This window comes from Procambarus clarkii, chromosome 81 (assembly GCF_040958095.1).
Source record: "Procambarus clarkii isolate CNS0578487 chromosome 81, FALCON_Pclarkii_2.0, whole genome shotgun sequence".
Lineage (NCBI taxonomy): Eukaryota > Metazoa > Arthropoda > Malacostraca > Decapoda > Cambaridae > Procambarus > Procambarus clarkii.
The window spans coordinates 18,403,509-18,417,059 of record NC_091230.1 but is presented as its reverse complement, the minus strand read 5'-3'; the positions used below and the strand labels follow the sequence as shown (position 1 = coordinate 18,417,059).

The following is a 13,551-nucleotide window of genomic DNA, read 5'->3' as shown; positions in this document are numbered from 1 at the left end:
GGCCCCCCTCCCCCCCCCCCCAAAAAAAAAAATGATGGCGTGTCTAACACTAAATACACCGTCCAAACATTAGGCTAGGCATAATTAACCTGACATATTAATCATAGACTAATATATTAGGCTTCGAGAGTGATGACATTTTGCTTCCAGACACTGGAAGGATTTTACAAATATTTGCGCTAGGAAAATGTTCATATCTGATAAGGAACGCGTAACACGCGCAAAAAAAAGAGGTGTTCAACACACTATCAATTACAGATTAAATCGATCACGAAGCAGGAACACAAATATGGTAAGAACTAGATTCAGGATAAAGTGTAACATTTGGGGTTTAAAGCTCTGGCTCTGTGATGATATGAAACATTCGTGTACTGAGAATTATATTAACTATACGTAATGTAGTATTTTTCCTTGTAAATTGATGTATATATGATTTTTGTATATGATTTAATAAAGAAAAAAATGATATGTGGCAGGTTACATTCATGGAAAAAAATAAACTAGATTTAATCAGCCGAATCCATCAGTGCTTAACACTGAGACTCACCAGGGAGGGGAGGGACACACACACACACACACACACACACACACACACACACACACACACACACACACACACACACACACACACACACACACACGTGTGCGTGCGTGCGCGCGAGACAAGGAAGACGTGACACCACATGCGTACTTATCCTGTAACTACACTTGGGTATTCACATAATTTCTCTCTCTCTCTCTCTCTCTCTCTCTCTCTCTCTCTCTCTCTCTCTCTCTCTCTCTCTCTCTCTCTCTCTCTCTCTCTCTCTCTCTCTCTCTCTCTCTCTCTCTCTCTCTCTCACACAGAATAAGAGGGAAATACAGATTTTTCCGCACTAAAGAGGAGCCTAGTGCCATCACCAACTGGCTGTTCCCATTGCCCGAGCTCATCAATTTTCAGGCTCCTTTTACCCAAAATAAAAAAACACGACAATGACTGGCTAATTACGCTATTGCAAATGATTGCCTAGTCCCACACTTGTAAATGAGTGGCTAATCACATTATTGTAAATATGTGGCTAATTATACAATTGTGTACGAGTGGTTGATTACATAATATATGTAGGCACTAAATTTCAACCATGACCACAGTGCTACAGCGATATCTAAATGAAATTTTAATTTTGATCAGCATTAATTACACCACTAAAAATAATAACGCTATAGATTATTATAACTAGCCTCATCTGGTCAAAATAATAACGTAACCCATAGAAGAAGGGCAGGACCTCACTTTGCCACATATAACTATACAGAAACAGCAAACTTCTAGCTAGTAAAACTTATTTTGTTATTACCATAGGTACAAAGTTACAAAGTGTGTCCAGACTGCTTAAAATCTCGACACACACACTTTGGATGTTGTTGTTATAGATTCAGCTACTCGGAACAAGTTCCAAGTAGCACGGGCTATGGTGAGCCCGTAATACACTTTGGAGGGTTCGTCATAGAGGGACATATGATTAATAACCTGCACGTGCCAACTTTGGATGCATTATGAGGCTATTCTCCAGAACTCGAGAGTGAACAAATTGTAAAGTTCGACCTCAAGAGTGAACAAAGTAATTGCAAAGTTCCAGGTACTTCATACCGGCAGGTCTGACTTGTCTTTATGCCTAGACCCACGCGGCTGCTCACAGCCTGACTGATGATTCACAGCCTGGTTGATCAGGGTTGGGAGCATTCGATCCTTGTTTGGTTAATTTAAACAGACTGTAGTGACCCCAAAACCCCTGTGGTGAATACAACGCCCCTTATGGTAAATCCAACGTCCACACCTCGCGGTGAAGCCAACGTCCACCACCTCGCGCTGAAGCCAACGTCCACCACTTCGCGGTGAAGCCAACGTCCACCACCTCGCGCTGAAGCCAACGTCCACCACCTCGCGGTGAAGCCAACATCCACACCTCGTGGTGAAGCCAACGTCCACCACCTCGCGGTGAAGCCAACGTCCACCACCTCGCGGTGAAGCCAACGTCCACCACCTCGCGGTGAAGCCAACGTCCACCACTTCGCGGTGAAGCCAACGTCCACCACTTCGCGGTGAAGCCAACGTCCACCACCTCGCGGTGAAGCCAACGTCCACCACCTCGCGGTGAAGCCAACATCCACACCTCGTGGTGAAGCCAACGTCCACCACCTCGCGGTGAAGCCAACGTCCACCACCTCGCGGTGAAGCCAACGTCCACCACCTCGCGCTGAAGCCAACGTCCACCACCTCGCGCTGAAGCCAACGTCCACCACCTCGCGGTGAAGCCAACGTCTCTCTGTGGTGAATCTAACGTTCTCTGGTGATTTCATCACTCACCATAGTGAATCCATCATTCACAGTGGCGACTCTAACGTCCACTGTGGTAAATCCAACATCCACTGAGAGAAATCCAACATCGAACGTGCTTATTTTAAATTCGCCGCGGTTATTTCAGGCCATCCCCCGCCTGGGTACCCCAATTTGGGCTCCAGGACGACTGCTGCCTACCTGACAAGGCTACGGACTACTTTGTGAGGCTTCGGACTACCTGTCAAGACTACGGACTACCCGACAAGGCAACGGACTACCTGACAAGGCTACGGACTACCCGACAAGGCAACGGACTACCCGACAAGGCAACGGACTACCTGACAAGGCTACGGACTACCCGACAAGGCAACGGACTACCCAAGGCAACGGACTACCTGACAAGGCTACGGACGACCTGACAAGGCTACGGATAACTTTACAAAGCTATAGACTGCCTAAGGAGACTACGGACTCCCACGTGAGGCTAGGAACTACTTGGTGTGTTATTTTAAGGTATACTGGGGTGGGTTGGCATATATACAGATGCGAATTTAGCTGTGGTACGCCTCTTGTCAGTATCGAGTTCTTTTCTAGCCAACCTGAGGCAAGGCTTCCTTGGTGCTGCAGGCAGGGTTGGCAGGACACCAGGTCGTGTTAATGTCTTTATGGCTACCCTGGAGGTGTCCGCCAGGGCTACTTCACAAGCCCTGACCTGCTTCGTGGGGCCGACGCTTCCACCCCCTTCCCTTTCCCCCATACATCCATCCGACATGCCTCTCGCCGCCTCTTCCTCTCCCTCATCGCCCCCTATCCCCCAGTCCATCCATCCTGCATCCACCCGCCTCCTCCTCCGCCCACTTCCCCATGTTTAGGAACAGAGCTGCCCGTGGTTTGGGAGGGAAGGGCTACGATGACTGGGAGAGGAGTATAGGGCATATGTAATCCCTTTTCCGGCTTAAGGCTAGGAGTCAGACTAAGCCGCGCTCCATCCTCTAGATAGTTGGTCTTCTCTAGGATTAGCACACAATAGATGCTAAAGTCCCAGATACCTATTGTCTGCTTGGTGAACAGTGGCATTAGGTGTAAGAAGACGTGTCCAGATGCCTGGTCTTTCCCGGGTATCGAACTCGGAACTTTTGGGTTGCGAACCGGCTGCATAGACTACTGTGCGACGATACGACTCTTTCGCTCAAGAAGTTCTTCGTGGCATCTTCCCGTCTCGCTAGTACTCATTGTTGGTCTCTTGATGTATGTTCCTTATTTTAAACATGATCTCTTGTAGTCCTATGTTCCTCATCGTAAACATGGCCTCTTGTTCCGTATTCCTCATCTTAAACATAGCAGCTTTGTCGGCTCAAGTAATTCACATTATTATTTTGAACATTGTTATCGTGTAACGAGTTTGGAACAGAATTTGTTGAACAGTGAACAGCTACTGAACGGGCTCGTCCGAGACCGATGGCTCTTCTGATGAGCTCAGCAACAACCCGCAAGATAAGAAACATGAAGTAGCTCCACGACATTCGATTAAGAAAGCAATAATGGGATTTGAATTTGGACCAGATGTTTAGCAAGGAGAAGGTGAGGAGTGAGGAAGAAGACTAGTCAGTAAGAAGACGTCGTGTGACTGAGAACTGGAACGTTATGTGACTGAGAACTGGAACGTTGTGTGACTGAGAACTGGAACGTTGTGTGACTGAGAACTGGAACGTTATGTGACTGAGAACTGGAACGTTGTGTGACTGAGAACTGGAACGTTGTGTGACTGAGAACTGGAACGTCGTGTGACTGGGAACTGGAACGTCGTGTGACTGAGAACTGGAACGTCGTGTGACTGAGAACTGGAACGTTATGTGACTGAGAACTGGAACGTTGTGTGACTGAGAACTGGAACGTTGTGTGACTGAGAACTGGAACGTTATGTGACTGAGAACTGGAAAGTTGTGTGACTGAGAACTGGAACGTTGTGTGACTGAGAACTGGAAAGTTGTGTGACTGAGAACTGGAACGTTATGTGACTGAGAACTGGAAAGTTGTGTGACTGAGAACTGGAACGTTATGTGACTGAGAACTGGAAAGTTGTGTGACTGAGAACTGGAACGTTGTGTGGCTGAGAACTGGAACGTTATGTGACTGAGAACTGGAACGTCGTGTGACTGAGAACTGGAACGTCGTGTGACTGAGAACTGGAACGTTGTGTGACTGAGAACTGAAACGTCGTATGACTGAGAACTGGAACGTCGTGTGACTGAGAACTGGAACGTTGTGTGACTGAGAACTGGAACGTCATGTGACTGAGAACTGGAACGTCGTGTGACTGAGAACTGGAACGTTGTGTGACTGAGAACTGGAACGTCATGTGACTGAGAACTGGAACGTCATGTGACTGAGAACTGGAACGTCATGTGACTGAGAACTGGAACGTCATGTGACTGAGAACTGGAACGTCATGTGACTGAGAACTGGAACGTCATGTGACTGAGAACTGGAACGTCATGTGACTGAGAACTGGAACATGTGGCTGTACCACACTTAAAGCCACGGTAACATCAGTATTTCCTTTTCTAGTCCACTTTACTAAATTATTTTTTTTTACCTGAGTTGTGTTATATTACGTTATTACCTGTATCGGTAAAGGTAATAATTATAGTTTAGAATCAACTTTTCTCTCGCGTACTGGACGTGCTCGCCCCTGGCAACTTACCCGGCGTCATCAATGTATAAAATGAAATGACATTTTTCAAGAGGAAACTAGATTTATTCCTCCAAGGAGTGCCGGACCAACCGGGCTGTGGTGGGTATGTGGGCCTGCGGGCCGCTCCAAGCAACAGCCTGGTGGACCAAACTCTCACAAGTCGAGCCTGGCCTCGGGCCGGGCTTGGGGAGTAGAAGAACTCCCAGAACCCCATCAACCAGGTATCAACCAGGTATCAACCAGGAATTTCCACAGAAATTATACATTTCTGTGGACAGGAATTTATACCAAGGGAGGAGGTATTTTTTATTAATTAAAACTACTGTAACGATTGTAAGGATATCGGCAATCATTATATTTCAGTGTTACCCCAGACTAGAACGTCTCCGAAAAATGAGAGTAATGCTTGATAACTAGACATAAATAAGTATAGATCTACAGGCAATAGAGATATTATACTGAGCAAGGGGAAAAACACATATATAGAATTTTGCTGTTGTTCTCATTGACTGAGAAAAACGACCAAGTTTTCTCATTTCTCACTCCAAATTCCACACACGCACACACACACACACACACACACACACACACACACACACACACACACACACACACACACACACACACACACACACACACACACACACACACAGGGCCTGGTAGCCTGGTGGATAGCGCGCAGGACTCGTAATTCTGTGGCGCGGGTTCGATTCCCGCACGAGGCAGAAACAAATGGGCAAAGTTTCTTTCACCCTGAATGCCCCTGTTACCTAGAAGTAAACAGGTACCTGGGAGTTAGTCAGCTGTCACGGGCTGCTTCCTGGTGTGTGTGTGTGTGGTGCGAAAAAAAGTAGTTCGTAAACAGTTGATTGACAGTTGAGAGGCGGGCCGAAAGAGCAAAGCTCAACCCCCGCAAGCACAACTAGGTGAATACAGTCTCCCGCAGTTCCCCATGTTACAGCCTGGCTCACTCCTCTTCTCCTTGCTAAACATCTGGTCCATATTCAAATCCCAGTATTGCTTTCTTAATCGAATACTGTGGAGCTACTTAATGTTTCTTATCTGGCGGGTTGCTGAGCTCATCAGAAGAGCCGTCGGTCTCGGGCTCATCTTGCTCGCTCGTGAAAGCCTGTTCAGGAGCTGTTCACGGTTCAGTAAGTTCTGTTCAAAACGGGTTACATCATATCCGTCCGGGCCTCCTTCATCTAGCTCAACCCTCACAGTTACAGAACAAACTTTTTTGTATTCTTCTTCAGTTTTTTTTTTAGTTTGTAAGGTTCTGTGTATATGTGCATGCGTGCGTGCGAGCGCGCGGTAAACGACCTCGATTCTCAGCCTTACATGCCGGGTTCGAATCCCGGCCGTAGTAGAAACAGTTTGGCAGCGTTTCTGTTCACCTAGCAGTAAATAGGTATCAGTAGTTGGCCTAAGTCAGCCATACCTTAACACATTCACACAACACCGCACACATGATACATTCACTCGTGACAAAAAAAAATCAGGGTAGGATTGACTGGGAACCAATCTGTAACTGTTCGCCTCTGTTCACCCAGCAGTAATTAGAGAGCTGGGAGTAAAACTCTCTGGCGGGTCATGTTCCAGGGAAATGCTGTAGGGTTAGGCTTACCATGAGACATGAAGGGGAGAGAGAGAGAGAGAGAGAGAGAGAGAGAGAGAGAGAGAGAGAGAGAGAGAGAGAGAGAGAGAGAGAGAGAGAGAGAGAGAGAGAGAGAGAGAGAGAGAAAAAAAAAAAGAGAGAGAGAGAGAGAGAGAGAGAGAGAGAGAGAGAGAGAGAGAGAGAGAGAGAGAGAGAGAGAGAGAGAGAAAAGAGAGAGAGAAAAAAGAGAGAGAGAGAGAGAGAGAGAGAGAGAGAGAGAGAGAGAGAGAGAGAGAGAGAGAGAGAGAGAGAGAGAGAGAGAGAGAGAGAGAGAGGGGGAGGGGGGGGGGGAGGGAGGGAGAGAGCGGATGTTAGTTGCCGTGTGGGAGGGGGGAGCACCTACATGGAAGAGCGTGAGGAACATTAGGAATCCCTCCCTGCCATCCTGGCAGACTTTACCACAACCCACCCGAGGCGCGGCCAGGCAGGTCAAGGGAGCGGCATATTTGAGCTAATTCATTCATGCCCTAAGAGCAAGGCCGCCCCGGGACGTTCCTGCTGGGTGAAGGGAGGGAGGGAGGGAGGGAGGGTAAAGAACCGGCTGTGCTTGTGCCTAGACACTGACTGAGGACCAACAGTGGAACAGACGCAGATAAACGAGACACGCTTACAAACAAGCGCATGCGTGGACAGCCAGACAATAGGCAGACGGGCAGGTGGGATGGCGGGCGGGCTGCCTGCCTGCCTGCCTGCCCGCCTGCCTGCCTGCCTGCCCGCCCGCCCGCCTGCCCGCCTGCCCGCCTGCCCGCCCGCCTGCCCGCCTGCCTGCCTGCCTGACTACCTGCCTGCCTGCCTGACTACCTGCCTGCCTGCCTGCCTGCCTGCCTGCCCGCCCGCCCGCCTGCCCGCCCGCCTGCCCGCCTGCCTGCCTGCCTGCCTGCCCGCCTGCCCGCCTGCCCGCCCGCCTGACCGCCTGCCTGCCTGCCTGACTACCTGCCTGCCTGCCTGCCTGCCTGCCTGCCTGCCTGCCTGCCTGCCTGCCTGCCTGCCCGCCTGCCTGCCTGCCTGCCTGCCTGCCTGACTGACTGCCCGCCCGCCCGCCCGCCTGCCCGCCTGCCCGCCCGCCCGCCCGCCTGCCTGCCTGCCTGCCTGCCTGCCTGCCTGCCTGCCTGCCTGCCTGCCTGCCTGCCCGCCCGCCCGCCTGCCTGCCTGCCTGCCTGCCTGCCTGCCTGCCTGCCTGCCTGCCTGCCTGCCTGCCTGACTGACTGACTGACTGCCCGCCCGCCCGCCCGCCCGCCTGCCCGCCCGCCCGCCCGCCCGCCTGCCTGCCTGCCTGCCTGCCTGCCTGCCTGCCTGCCTGCCTGCCTGCCTGCCTGCCTGCCTGCCTGCCCGCCCGCCCGCCCGCCCGCCTGCCTGCTCAATACGTTGCGGTTACCTTACGATGATTCCGAGGATTAACTGGCTGGGCTGCCTGCCAGACTCCAGCAGCCGGGCAGACAAGAACGAACGCCGTATCTTGTATCTCCACAGAGTATTGGATGCAAGCACAGACGCGCATGGTGGCTAGCATCCTCCCAGACTAGTACAAGTGGGTACAGTGAGAAACATGACCACGGCACTGTGGAACTCTCAGCTCTCACGCTCCCACTACTAGTCTCTCTCTCTCGCTTAAAACAAGCTCTTTCAAATCTTCGAATCCTCGTCACGGCCCTTGTGGATTTGTTCTCTTTCAAACGCCCTTTGTTTGGCTGCGTACATGATCCTGTCCCCATTGCTTCTACCCTGACCAGCCCACATCCTCTCTATTGCGTGAGAAGTAGATACGATGTACACTGCCCTAGAAAACACTGATTTAAAGTACATTGACCTGCAGAACGCCGATTTAAAGTACAGTGACCTGAAGAACGCTGATTTAAAGTACAGTGACCTGCAGAACGCCGATTTAAAGTACAGTGACCTGCAGAACGCTGATTTAAAGTACAGTGACCTGCAGAACGCTGATTTAAAATACACTGACCTGCAGAACGCTGATTTAAAATACATTGACCTGCAGAACGCCGATTTAAAGTACATTGACCTGCAGAACGCTGATTTAAAATACATTGACCTGCAGAACGCTGATTTAAAGTACATTGACCTGCAGAACGCTGATTTAAAATACATTGACCTGCAGAACGCTGATTTAAAATACATTGACCTGCAGAACGCCGATTTAAAGTACACTGACCTGCAGAACGCCGATTTAAAGTACACTGACCTGCAGAACGCCGATTTAAAGTACATTGACCTGCAGATCACGGAAAGAAGGAAGGAGTACTGTAGGTACTGTACGTACAGTATGCTGAACGAGAATCAAGAATTGATCCTGATTAGGAGTTAAGAAAAAACAAGTCTTGTTAGTGAGGCAACTGAACGACTGTCAGCCTCATAAAGCAGCAAGCTTTGCTTAATTTAATTTTTAAATTTTGTTCCGAGGGCGAGTTTATTGGGCAGCGCCACTCATCCTGTGAGTGGACACACCGCCATAGTGACAGTATTGGGCAGCGCCACTCATCCTGTGAGTGGACACACCGCCATAGTGACAGTATTGGGCAGCGCCACTCATCCTGTGAGTGGACACACCGCCATAGTGACAGTATTGGGCAGCGCCACTCATCCTGGGAGTGGACACACCGCCATAGTGACAGTATTGGGCAGCGCCACTCATCTTGTGAGTGGACACACTGCCATAGCAGCATGTACAACACTCCCCAATAGGAAGAAAACCCGCTGGGTTGTTCATCCTTTCACTTGTACCCAGACACAGCTGGGACTTGCTTAACTGTCTCAAGTGAACAGCTTCTCAAACAAGAAGACTAACATTTGTCAACCCTGAAAATCTTTCGTTATCTTGCGGGTGCAAAATGGGGGAATCTTTTAAGAACAGTATTTATGTTGACCAAACTGTACACTAGAAAGTGAAGGGACTACGACGTTTCGGTCCGTCCTGGACCATTCTCAAGTCGATTCTGGTCGAGTGTGTGGCCTGGTCAACATACTTTAACCACGTTATTGTGACTCATCGCCTGCGAATGCAAGGTTTTGCACATTCTGCATTCTGTATTCTGCACATATTTCTAATGTCTCTCTTTGCTTGTGAGGCAACTGAAGGACTGTCAGCCCCTTGACATTACAATAGTAAATCCCCTCACTGATGTAACCTAGCCTCATGCTCTGGTAATTTAAGTAGATTCTCTTATCAAACGCCTTTGTTATCAGTTTTATGAGTGCCAGAAGCGGCCGGGAGGTGTGGCCAGAGGTGCGGGGGTGTACACTCACCCTGTAGGCACTCCACGGCTCATTAACAAGCAAATCTCGGGATTCGTTTAGTTGGACGTGTGTCATTGGTGTAAAGCATTTGTAGTTAGTTGATCTTATGGACGGAAATGAAGGTGAGTTTCATCTTCATCTACACATACACACACACACACACGTGCACGCACGCATGCATGCACGTACACACGCATGTATGCACATACACACGCACGTTTCTGTGGGTGGGTGGTGGTGGTGGAGTGGACAGCGGTCTGGACTCGTGGACCTAGGGACCGGGGTTCGATCCCCCGGCACCGCAGGAAAAACAAATGGGTAGTTTCCTTCGCCCTGATGCCCCCTGTTACCTAGCAGTAAATAGGTACCTGGGAGTAAGACAGCTGCTACGGGCTGCTTCTTGGGTGTGTGTGGGGGAGGGGGAAGTAGTTAGTAACAGTTGATTGATTGATAGTTGAGAGGTGGGCTGAAAGAGCAGAGCTCAACCCCCGCAAGCACAACTAGGTGAACACACAAACAATTTCCATCTCTCTCTCTCTCTCACTCTCTCTCTCTCTCTCTCACTCTCTCTCTCTCTCTCTCTCTCTCTCTCTCTCTCTCTCTCTCTCTCTCTCTCTCTCTCTCTCTCAACCAAACTACCAGGCCCGTAATTACTACCGGGTTAACACGGGCGAACAGGTTAGGATTAGTGCCCAATCAATCCTCCCTGCCCAGATCTCGAATCGAAACCAAATCACTGGCGCGGCGCTAGTGAGTGTGCTACGACTCTCCCAATCTAGTCCACACAGTATGTCAAAACCTTCAACGTCCACTTCCCGTACGGAATCGGCATACCCACAGAGCGTATCAATCACCCTGCAGGCATCTTTAACGTGGTCCGCATATTCCTCCAGTATATCAAGCCAACACCTTGGCTGCCCTGTTGTTTTGCCAGCCAGGGTGCCCCCGGGGGGCAGTGGACCCTTAGGTCTGCCTGCTCCCCCCCAGGGCGCGGGTAATTTAAGAGTTTACTAGCAGATTGTTATCCAGGTGGCGACGGCAGCGCTGCTGGAGACCCCGGTGGTCTTCCCCTGGTGGTTCCTGCTGGTATGGTGCCTTACCTGCACCCCCTGTGGTCTGTAATGACCACTACATAAGGGTCTACCTGTGGGGACAACTCCTCAGGCTGGGTCTTCCTGAAAGGACCACTACACAGGCTGGGTACACCTTTTAAGGACCCCTACACAGGCTACCGGAAAGGACCACTACACAGGCTGGGTATACACCTTTTAAGGACCACTACACAGGCTGGGTATACACCTTTTAAGGACCACTACACAGGCTGGGTATACACCTTTTAAGGACCACTACACAGGCTGGGTATACACCTTTTAAGGACCACTACACAGGCTGGGTATACACCTTTTAAGGACCACTACACAGGCTGGGTATACACCTTTTAAGGACCACTACACAGGCTGGATACACCTTTTAAGGACCCCTACACAGGCTACCGGAAAGGACCCCTACACAGGCTGGGTCTTCCTGAAAGGACCTCTGCAACTCGGACTAAATATGCCGTAAGGATCCCTGGAAGTCAGGTCTGTCTACGGGGGGACTATGCTGTCTGTGACGTCTGATATGCTGATAGCCTCCTGGGGCTGGGACTGGCTCTTAGGACCACCCCGGAACTGCGAAGACCTTACGAGGCCGGCCCCTCAGGCTCAGACCACACCAAGGACCATTTTTCTCCCATGTTTTATGACCTTGGAGAATTGGGTTTTCCACTGCCGTGTTTCAGGTGAGGAAGTCGATGGTAGTTTCCATTATTTATGTGTTTTAAGACTTATTTCAATAATTTTTTAAGTGTTAAGACTTGTTTTACAAATGTTTTAAAATTTTTAGACTTATTTTACGATTTTTTTTAAAGTTTTAAGACTTATTTTAAGATTTTTTTGAAGTGTTAAGACTTGTTTTACGAATGTTTTAAAGTTTTTAGACTTGTTTTACGTTTTTTTTTTAAGTTTTAAGACTTGTTTTAAGATTTTTTTGTTTTTCCAATGTTATTTGGTGTTTTGGGGGTTAAATAATACAGTTTGATGTTGATGTTAGTTTTAATGTTATTCTGACCAGGTTAGTTTAACTTCATTGAACCAGATTGAACCAACATTGAACTTGTTGAAGCCGGACAGGTAACTATTTGTTGAGATGAGTAGATGACAGGAACACTTTGGGTGGGGGGGGGGGGGTCCCCTTGGGTCATGGAAAGGGGGTAATATTAGGAGGGGGGGCGGGGTCACCGGATATATATCAATATATCGTATATCAATATATCGTCTTCCTATTTTGAAAGCGTCACTAGTGTTGAGTTCCGTTTTCTTTTCATGGTATAGGAAAACTAAATTTGAGGAAGCTGAAGACTTGAGATGCAATGGTTAGAGATATTGATTGGGTGGAGCTCTCTGAGGTCGTTAGCCCCCTCCTAAGATGATGCAATCACGGGTTAAGAGCTTGTTAATACACTCCCTTCCGGCCCAGGTGTGGGTGAGTTGCGTGTGCTTCCGGGTGAACATCCACACCTCAGTGACTTGTGCTTTTAAAGCAAATTGAGTCATGCACTCTGGGTTAGCTTCGTGCCCGGGGGGAAACATGCTGCGATTTTCTGCGAATTTTTAATTATTTTTTGTTTAAACAAAGTTGGGTGAGGCTGCGGCATGCGTCACACCACACAGAAGAAAAGACGGTGATATGATCACTACATACAAAATATTAACAGGAATTGATAAAATCGATAGGGAAGCTTTCCTGAGACCTGGAACTTTAAGAACAAGAGGTCATAGATTTAAACTAGCTAAACACAGATGCCGAAGAGATATAAGAAAAGTCACTTTCGCAAACAGAGTGGTAGACGGTTGGAACAAGTTAGGTGAGAAGGTGGTGGAGGCCATGACCGTCAGTAGTTTCAAAGCGTTATATGACAAAGAGTGCTGGGAAGACGGGACACCACGAGCGTAGCTCTCATCCTGTAACTACACTTAGGTAATTACACTTAGATAATTACACACACACACACACTAGGTGAGAAGGTGGTGGAGGCCAAGACCGTCAGTAGTTTCAAAGCGTTATATGACAAAAGAGTGCTGGGAAGACGGGACACCACGAGCGTAGCTCTCATCCTGTAACTACACTTAGGTAATTACACTTAGATAATTATAGAGCTCAACACTCCAGCTAAAACATACGACATAGTATAGACAATATTTGAGGAAGATTGTATGAGTAGCAGGAAACACCGAGGTATTATCCAGCCTGGTGTTTTGTGTGTGTGTTTTCTGTGGGAAGTAAAGTGGATGGAGAGGCATAGGTGAAGGGAAGTTTAGAAGTGGGAAATACAGTGGGAGTTATGAAAAAGCAGGCGGACTGTCCGCCTTGCTGACACGATGAGTGCTGCTGTGTGTGTGTGTGTTGTTGGTACTGGGAGCGGGAGGACGGGGTCCCCCAGGGCCCTCACTGTGGTCTCCTGGGACCATGGCTTCCTTTTTCACCCCCTCCCCTCCCCCCCTCCCCCCTTGGTCTGTCTGGTCTCTGTAGTCTGTTCCCGGGCTTCTTGGAGTAGGGGGGGGGGGTGGGGGGAGGGGACTATTTCATAGT

The 13,551-nt window shown here is 49.1% G+C and overlaps 1 protein-coding gene across 4 annotated transcripts in view; it reads left to right on the top strand.

Moving 5' to 3' along the window:
* The window catches only part of wb (wing blister), a 273,174-nt gene that overhangs the window by 32,109 nt on the left and 227,514 nt on the right, over nt 1-13,551 (top strand). The gene's annotated exons all lie outside the window — the stretch shown is intronic.